The 9,661-nt window shown below is 41.3% G+C and overlaps 1 pseudogene; it reads left to right on the forward strand.

The window, feature by feature from the left end:
• Positions 1–6,711: 6,711 nt before the first annotated feature.
• LOC101116502 (serine/threonine-protein kinase pim-1-like) lies at positions 6,712–8,095 on the forward strand (annotated as a pseudogene).
• Positions 8,096–9,661: the final 1,566 nt, after the last annotated feature.

Below are 9,661 nucleotides of genomic sequence, written 5' to 3' on the forward strand. Positions count from 1 at the left end.
GATGACATAGACGATCTCTACTTCTTTGTGAAACCAGAGGCCATTCTTTCCTCCAGTTTGTCTGTGACTGAGACACTAGCAATAGGTTAGGAGCTGATGGGAGATGTGGAATCCGGAGAGGTTCATTCTATCTGCTTCCTTGCCTGCTTGTTTGTTTTAATTTAGGAGTTTTGAGTATGTTCACCCCAATAAGAAGGTCCCAGTGGGGGAAAGGGGAGTTGCAGAGAAAAGAAAGGAAAGGATAATTAATAAACAGCATCGGTTCCTATAAATGTATTGATAGTCGGGACGGGACCCAACATTTTGGTGATGAGGGGATAGAGAATCTACTTTGGACAGAAGGGAGAGCATTCTCCACCCCACAGTGAGATGGGAGGATGAAGGAGGGGGAGGATCTGTGCAGGCATAGATGACTAGGGGCTTAGCCTCAGGATGCATTGCCCCAGTGTGATATTTTCTACCTTCTCAGGAGGAGGTGCCATCTGCTGAAGGGAGTAAATCAAGCATTTGAAGGGAGCAGGCATGTTTTGAAATACATCTCTAAGAATGAGAAAGGAAGTTAATCTGAGAGACCTAGCAGAGGAGTCTAGCATTGGGAGACCTTCTAGGGTTGGTGCTCACAGGTTTTAAATAGAAATAGAGAAGCTTCTGATCTAAGAATGGAATTTATTTTTTGCCACCTCAGGCAGCTTGTGGGATCCTAGTTCCCTGACTAGGGATTGAACCCAGACCCTCAGTAGTGAAAGCACCCAGTCCCAACCACTGGACCACAGGGAAGTTTCAAGAATGGAATAGTTGAATTGGCCTCCATCTGTTCACCCCAAGAGCAGAGGCACATTCATTCCTGATTCACGTAAACTCTATTAGTTAAATAAAATGAGCGTGTGACTATTTACAAGTAGTCACTTATAGCTAGTTCCATCTCCCCAATAATACAGGTGCTCTTTTTGACTGTAACTTCCCTGTCATTTGTCCCATCCTTTTTCTCCTTTCTCTCTACCGTTTTTGGCAGAGAGCGTGTCAATGACATTCAAAGAAAAAGATGGGGTACAGCTTGTGGAAGCACTGTGAAAAGTTAGCAGTGTGCAAGCTAACTGAATATGGATATTATTACTGTGTCAGTAGTGACAAGCCTACTGTGGATGATATCAAATTGTGCTTTTTGAGTGTTTTGATATGTTTTCAAAGTGCATCCATACACAGCATCTTTTCTGCTTGCAAAATCGCTAATAAGTTGGAAATTATTATTTTCAGTCCAGGAAACAGGTTGGTTAGTTGAAGGTCAGAAGCAAGGGAATATTACCCTGAAGGTGAAATCCAGGACTTGGGACCCCAAGGAGGGAACTTGTTCCATTAACGCCCAAGGATGCCCAACCTTGAGAATATCTAATATAGATTAATCCACCTCAGAGTTGATATTGGAAGGTGAATCCCCAGACTAGTTTTTTTGATTGCAGAGTTTAGTTTTCAGACTTTCAGGCATACACCTGGCCACACCTGTGTACCATCTGCAAGGTCCAGAGGTTTGGCCACAGACCACAAAGAACCACTTTCCACAGCTTCCCTACCTCCTACAGCGAGAAAACTTGCTGTGGATCATATTTGTCTAAAGTTCTTTTCTTCACCTAATCCTTTTGGGACAACTGTGATGGAACAAAAGCCCTGCCTGGGGGAAAGGACATTTTCCTGCAAGTGCAGAGCCCAGAACCACATGGGCAATGCCTGGCCATAGTCTATACATCTAAAACTAATCTCAGAGAGCCTGAGGCTGGTCAAAGGAACCCAGTAAATGCATTCTTTTTCCAGGAGCTTTGAAAGAAACACATCATCCATACAAACTTCCCCATGCACCTCCCTTGAGCATACATGTTTTGCCAACATTAGCAAAGAAAGAAATATCCAAATAACTTTGAAGACAGAAAAATGCATCTTGCAGTTCCACAGATAAAAAATAGTAAAACCACCATCGGACAAACCAAAACAAAATGCCAAGGACTTGACAGGTCTATTTTTCAGAGATGAATTAGGAGGAGGGTGTGCACTTGGAAACTGGGACACTGGTGTTGAATGGGGAACTCAGGTCTTGTTCGCCTCCACAGAGCTCTTTTTTCTTTTGTCGGTGTGAATCCAGGAATCTGTATCATGCTTTGGAAGATGTTCTTGGGTTTCAGGGGGAAATTAGTTGCGTGCATTCGAAGCTAGGATATGGCTGAGTCTATTCCATTTCTTAAATGTCTAAGAAATATCAAGAGGATCTATGAAGCTAAAGGACCCATGTTAATGCAACATTAGAGAACTTGATTAGAGCCCAGCACTCAGGAAAATCATTTTCAGCTTCACACATGCTACATTGCACATGTAATATGTTGTCTTTGATGTTATTTGCCATTTATTAAACGTATCTGCTAATATGAAGTGTTCCATTTCCTGACTATAGAGTGTTAAAAAGTTCAATCTCAGTTTACACTCACTCTGTGGAAACCTGATTTCCTGAGCCCTTCCTTGAGCCAAGGCTGAGGGTCAAAGGAGCCTTAAAATTCTATTTATTGAGTGCCTAAGCTATGAAATACATCAGGGAGATCATAACTAAACCAGATTCCATCTCTGCCCTCTAGAGGCTTACAGTTTGGTGGGGAGAAAGACATATGGAACTAATTAATACACGATAGCAAATGCAGTAATATGGATGTATCAAATGCATCAACGAATACCAGAGAAAAGACAAGATTCATCCCCATGGGGAGGGAAGGTGGGAAAGACTCGTGGGGTAGGCAGCATGTAAGCTGGGCATACGCAACAGTGATTCTGGTTTAAACAGAAGAAAAAAAAAATGAGGGACAATCCTCAACTTTTTTTAAAAAAAAGCAACAGATTGTCAAAGTGAGGTTCTTACAGGTTTTATGTCACTTGAGATGCCAACTTGATATATATCCGAAGAAACTGCTGAGTCGGGGACTAACCACCACCCTGCACAAAGGACATGCAATGGAACTGAGATACACATTTTCCTATTTACAAACAAGGTCTCAGTAAACATGGTTGGTTATACCTCCTTGTGCTAATTTCTAATGCCTCCCTACGATAGATTCTGAAAGTTCAGTAAGAGGAGTAAAATTTTCTCTTTGCCCTCCAAATTGGTTGACTATCTTTAAACTATTTAAATATCCTTTATTGTTTTTATTCTATTAGATTGCTTGAATTTCCTTATTATTTATAAGCATTCTCATGCATTTTGGAGAATTATCTTCATCATATTTGATGCAAATATTTTCTCCCAGTGTCGTATTTCACTTGAGACATTTTCTAATTCTATACATTTTAAAACTTGTGTTAATTTCAAATTTACCCATCTTTTTCTATATTTTTATAGTTATTGAACTATATCCTAGCATTCTTTTTTACATGCTAACAATTTTATTTATGTGTGTGCATATGTGTTTAGGATTTTAATATATCTTAAATTCATTTTGTGAGTTTTATAAGTTAGCTATTTAACATGTAGAACCAGTACTCCCAGTTTCTTCACCACCTCTTTCTATCTCCACTGATTTCAAATAGTGCATCTTATAACTCTAAAATATACAAGGATCTGTTTCTAGAAATTTTAGTCTCTTCCATCTATTTGTATATTCTTAAGGAAAATCTGACTTCTTTAATGATTAGAGCTTCATAAATTTGACATCAGATGGTTAAAGTTCATTCTTTTGATCATCTGTTTCAAAATTGCATGGCTGTCCACAACCATTTATCTTCTATTTGAATTTTAGAATCTGCTTGCCGATTTCCATAATAATCTCATTGCAAATTTGATTACATTAAATTTTTAGATAATTTGGGGGAGAAGGAACATCTTTAAAATAGATCTTCCCAGCCATGAACATTAAGTCACCCTCCACTTATATTCAAATATTAATTTATTAAATGTTAAATTTTCCAAGAAATTTTGTCATTATTCTTAGACTTATATACTCCCAGTTGCTGTATTTTATAGATTGTCGTTGTTATTTTAAACAAAGTGCATTGTACTTGGTTATTGCTAGTGTAGAGAAAAGCTTTTGAATATTAATCTCTTATCTGACCAATCTGTTGAAATCTTATATCAATATTAATGTATTGTTAATTGATTACTTAATTGTTAATAGAGCCTCTTGAATTATTTAAAGTAGTTAATCATATCATTTTCAAGTAAAGGCACTTTTGTTTTTTCCAACTTTATCTCCTCCCTTTTCTCTCTTGCTAATTGGCTAAAACATGTAGTTAAAAAAAACAGTAAACATTTTTATATTTCCTAACTTTAAAGGTAGTGCTTATGTTTAACCAATACTTTGGATGTCTGTTGTAATTTTTTGATATTTACTTCTATCCCTAGCTTATTATTTCATCATGATATGACGATAGATTGTTTATGCTTTTGATGGCTATTATGAGAAATAAATGGTTTTACTGTGTTAATGTATGAAATTACAGTAACAAAATCTATTATATAGAAACTCCCAAATTTACATCTCCAGTTCTAAATTTTTCTTTGACTTCTCAACTTGTTATAATTAACTGCTTCTTGAGAACTCCACTGGAATGAACAATAGACTTTGCAAACTTAAATACAAAACCAAACTTTTGACTTTAGCAAATGGCCCTTCCGTCCATGTTCCATCCACCAGGTCCTCAGGAAAAAACACTGAAGTCATCCTCAGCTTCTTTATTTCTCTAATATATCATATTCAATCCACTAGAGAATCTTAAAATTCACTTTCAAAACATGTCTGGAATTGCAGCCATCTCCATTTTTATCCCTCTAGCCCAAAGCACCAGCACTTCTCACCTGGATAATTTCACTTATTTTCAGCTGATTTCCACATTTCCATGTTTGTTCCCTTCAATCTGTTCTCAAACCAACCACCCCCAGGATCCTCATGGTGTCTGCGACTCAAAATGTTCGTTCCCCGGATGCTTCGATTCAAATCCAAAATCATTCCTTGGCCTGCAAAGCACAGTCTGATCCATGACACTTTTCAGTGTCTTCTACCCCCTTTTTCTTGGTCATTGGGTTTCAACATAAGTCGTCTTGCTATCCTTTCACCCCACCCTCTAAGCTCCACGTTACAACACTCCCAACTCAGGGACTTTGCAGTTGCTGTTCCTCTGCATGGAAAGTTATTTCCACAGATACTCATATGGTTCCCTCCCTCATTTTATTCAGGTCTCTCCTGAAATATCACTCTGTGAGAAGAGCCTTCTTTGACTACCCAGTCTCAACTGGCCCATATTCATCATTTTCTATTTCTTTATCCTGCTTTGATTTTCATCACCACCTGACATTACATTATATATTTTAATCTTCTTCATTGCTTATGTCTCCAATTATAATGAGAATTCTATAAGGAAATTTTCTGTCTATTTTACTCACTGATATATTCCCACTGACTAGAAAAAATTAAAATGTATCCAGACCTTGCCACATGCCTGCTCTAGAGATGGGAAAACAACCCCCATTTAAGAACCACTGTGTTACAGGCTTATACTAGAATAAAGGTCTCAAATCAGTCATCTAAGCTTCCACATGAAAAAATGAGTGGCAATAATGAAACACACACCCAGAAAAATACAATAGAAAAAGTCAACAAAACCACAAGCTGACTATTTGGGAAAAAAGATAAATTAAAATTGATAAACCTCTAGTTAGACTAACCAAAGAAAAAAAGAGAAGATATAAATGACCACCATTAGGAGAAAAAGAGGGAATATAACTAGAGACCCATAAGTAAAGATGAATGTCTATGTTATAATATTATTATTAGACAAAATAGACTTCAGGACAAGGAATGTGCTTCCCAAAGATACAGGAGAACAAGACAAAGCAAACACAAATCCTACATACCCATGTATGCAGTAACAGGCCTTCAAAATGCACAAAACGACATTGTATGAATCTCTTGGCTGCCCATCTGAAACCATCACAACATTGTTCATCTGCTATGCTCCAATATAAAACACAAAGTTTAAAAGACAAAATGAAAGTTGGAGATTGTACCATTCCTGTTCAATACTTGATAGAACAAGTAGACAGAAAATCAAGACACAGAGGATATGAACATCTAGCAACTTAACTTCATTGACATATATAAACACTCTACCCAAATTAGGAGAATGTTTCTATCTTCAAATATTCAGAGAATAATCACCCAAATAGACTACATGTTGGACAATAAAAGAATTGCTAATAAATTTAAAAGGACTGAAATCAAAATTAAACTAGCAATAAAAAAACAGATATTTGGAAAATCATCAAGTGCTTGGAAAATTGGGCAAGACTCCTATGCAACCTACATACAAAGCAGAAGTTCACAGGAAAAATTAGAAACTATATTTAACCTGAATGAAAATAAAATTATAATAGATTAAAACCATGTGGAGTCTAGTCCTTAAAAGGGAATTTATAGTTTTAAATAATTGTGTTTGAAAAAAGTTCCAAAGTCTAAGCTTTCACCTTAAAAATTTAGAAAAAGAAAAGCAAATTAAAAGAAAAGGAAGAAGAAAATGGGAATTTTACAAGATAAGAGCTATCAGAATTCAAGTAAATGAAAAATAAAGCATAAAATAATAAAACCAAAAGCTTTCTTTAAAAAAAAAATCAGTAAATTTGATGAAACTCTAGCTTTGACGATCAAGAATAAAGATAAGAAGCAAGGATTAACAATAAAATGAATGAAAATGGAGGTATCATATTGTATCCTACAGGTTTTAAAAGGATAATATGGGGATATTACCCACAACTTTATGAAAGATAAATCACTAAAACTGACTAAGGTAGAAATGGAAAATCTGAGTAGCTCTATGCCCCTATGAAAGATGTTGAAATCATCAATTAAAAACCTTACCAGAAAGAAAACTCTAGGCCCAGAAGGCTTCTCTGGTCAGTTCTATAAAACAGTTTATAAATTCTATCAAACGGTGGCGGAGTAGGCCAGAGAGCACTTGGCGGCAGCGGCGGCGGCTGCAGCAGTAGCAGCTACACACTCCCTGTGCCGCCGCCAAGCCCCCCGAGCCGCCCACCGCCCAGGCGCTGCCTGACCCTGCGGGCGCCTCCGTCAGCCTCCAGCCCCGGCAGCGCCCCTAGTCGTCCTCCGACCGGCCCTCGACCTTCTGCGCCAGCCGCAGCCGCAGCCCCAGCCTTAGGCACAGCCACCGGGACAACCCTAGCCCCTACTGCAGCTCCTCCAGACACAGTCTCTACGCCGACTTCCTGAAGCTGGGGTGCTCTTGTTCAAAATCAGCTCGTTTGCCCACGTGCGCACCGCGCCCTGCAACGACCTGCAGGCCACCAAGCTGGCTCCGGGCAAGAAGGAGCCCCTGGAGTCGCAGTACCAGGTGGGCTTGCTCCTGGGCAGTGGGGGCTTCGGCTCGGTGTACTCAGGCATCCGTGTCGCCGACAACTTGCCGGTGGCCATCAAGCACGTGGAGAAGGACCGGATTTCTCACTGGGCAGAGCTGCCTAATGGCACCTGAGTGCCCATGGAAGTGGTTCTGCTGAAGAAGGTGAGCTCGGGCTTCTCCGGCGTCCATTAGGCTCCTAGATTGGTTTCAGAGGCCCGACAATTTCGTCCTGGAGAGGCGGGAACCGGTGCAAGACCTCTTCGACTTTATCACGGAAAGGGGGCGGCCCTACAGGGGGAGCTGGCCTGCAGCTTCTTCTGGCAGGTGCTGGAGGCGGTGCGGCCCAGCCATGACTGCAGGGTGCTTCACCGCGACATCAAGGGCGAGATCGTCCTTACCGACCTCAGTGGCGGCGAGCTCAAGCTCATCGACTTCGGGTCGGGGGCGCTGCTCAAGGACACCGTCTACAGGGACTTTGATGGGACCCGAGTGTATCCTCCAGAGTGGATCCACTACCGTGGCACGTCGGCAGCCGTCTGGTCTCTGGCAGCGGGTCTCTTCAGAGTGGCAACATCTCATTAGATGGTGCTTGGCCTTGAGGCCATCAGATTGGCCATCCTTCGAAGAAATCCAGAACCAGCCGTGGATGCAAGATATCCTCCTGCCCCAGGAAACTGCTGAGATCAGTCTTCACAGCCTGTCACCAGGGCGCAGCGAATAGCTTCTCCAGCAGGTTCTTCCCTCCCTGTCAAATGCTCCAGGGAGGGGAAGTGTCTTGTCTCCAGCTTCCCGAGTACCAGTGGCACTTATTTTCAAACAGTACAGTGCTTGATACAGAAACAACATTTACAACTCATTCCAGACCCCAGGCTCCTGGAGGCTGCTTCCCAAAAGGCAGGAGGAGATTCCACTCCACTCTAGGTGTCCTAGGCCTCCACTTCTCCCATAGAAGCTCACCTTCTCACTGATGTCCAGTATCCCTGGACTCTGCAAAATCCCAGGGGTGGGCGGGAGTGGAGGGGTGGGAGTAGGTCAGGATCCTGCCATGGAGCTGTTCGCTTCATCAAGAGTTCTGCTGAATGCCTCGGCGGGTCAGGCAGGGGGGATGCAGGTTGGGGCGGGTTAGGACTAGCACCATTTTAAGTCCTTGTCACCTCTTCCGACTTTCTGAGGCCTTCTGTGGGGACTCTGGCTGTGCTGGGAGAAATATGTGAACTTGCCTCTTTTACCTGCCGCTTCTCCAAAAATCTGCCTGGGTTTGGTTCCCTCTATTTCTCCCTCCCCCTCTTCCCCCCATCCTTCATATGAGAGGTGCCATGGAAGAGGCTACAAGGCCAAACGCTGAGCCACCTGCCCTTTTTCCACCTTTAGTAAAACTCCCAAGTGGACTGTTTCTAAGTTAAGACCTCACACACACACACAAAAAGGCACAAACAAAGCAAATCAACAGAAAAACTGTAAATATGGGTACAGTTGGCATGGCAGTGTACGAAAGGATTGTAGTTGATCTAATTCCTTTTTAATTTTGCCTTTTAAGCTATTTTACCTGTTTCGTTTTTTCTCCCCCTTGGGAAGATGATGCACTTTCTAACCTGGAGGTCAATGTTATACATTTATTTATTTATTTGGTTCCCTTCCTGCTCCAAGCTTCCACGACTGCCGCCATAGTTTTTCTTTCTCTCCTTTCCTCCTCTGACTTGGGGATCTTTTGGGGAGGGCTGCGATGCTTCCTCTGTTGGTTTGTAGGGTGACGGGGACTCAGGGGGGACAGCTGCGGCAGCTCCCTGACTGCTGCAGGGGGCCCCCTCGCCGGCTTACCCAAGTGGGCATGCAGTCCATGGGTGATGGGGCAGGGGTGTTGCTGACTTGGGTATAGAGACTAGATATATGAAAAGCAGTTCTGGATGGTGTGCCTTCCGGAGCCTCTCTGGGGCTGTGTTCTGAGCAGCATGTAGCCTGCTGGTTTTATCTGAATAAAATACGGTACAGGGGAATAAAAGAGATCTTATTTTATATATATATACTTGGCATTTTTTGAATAAAATGCTTTTTGTCTTTAAAAAAAAACTTCCCAGAAAGAAAACTCTAGGCCCAGAAGGCTTCTCTGATAAATTCTATAAAGCATTTAGGAAGGAATAATACCAATACCACACAAACCGTTAAAAATTTGAAGAGGAGGAAATACTAAGCAATTCATTTTGTGAGGTCATCATTGACGGTATACCAAATCCAAACGAAAATATTCCAATGGAAAAAAAATAAAAAACTAGACACCAATATCCCTTGA

Source organism: Ovis aries, chromosome 14 (assembly GCF_016772045.2).
Source record: "Ovis aries strain OAR_USU_Benz2616 breed Rambouillet chromosome 14, ARS-UI_Ramb_v3.0, whole genome shotgun sequence".
Taxonomy (NCBI): domain Eukaryota; kingdom Metazoa; phylum Chordata; class Mammalia; order Artiodactyla; family Bovidae; genus Ovis; species Ovis aries.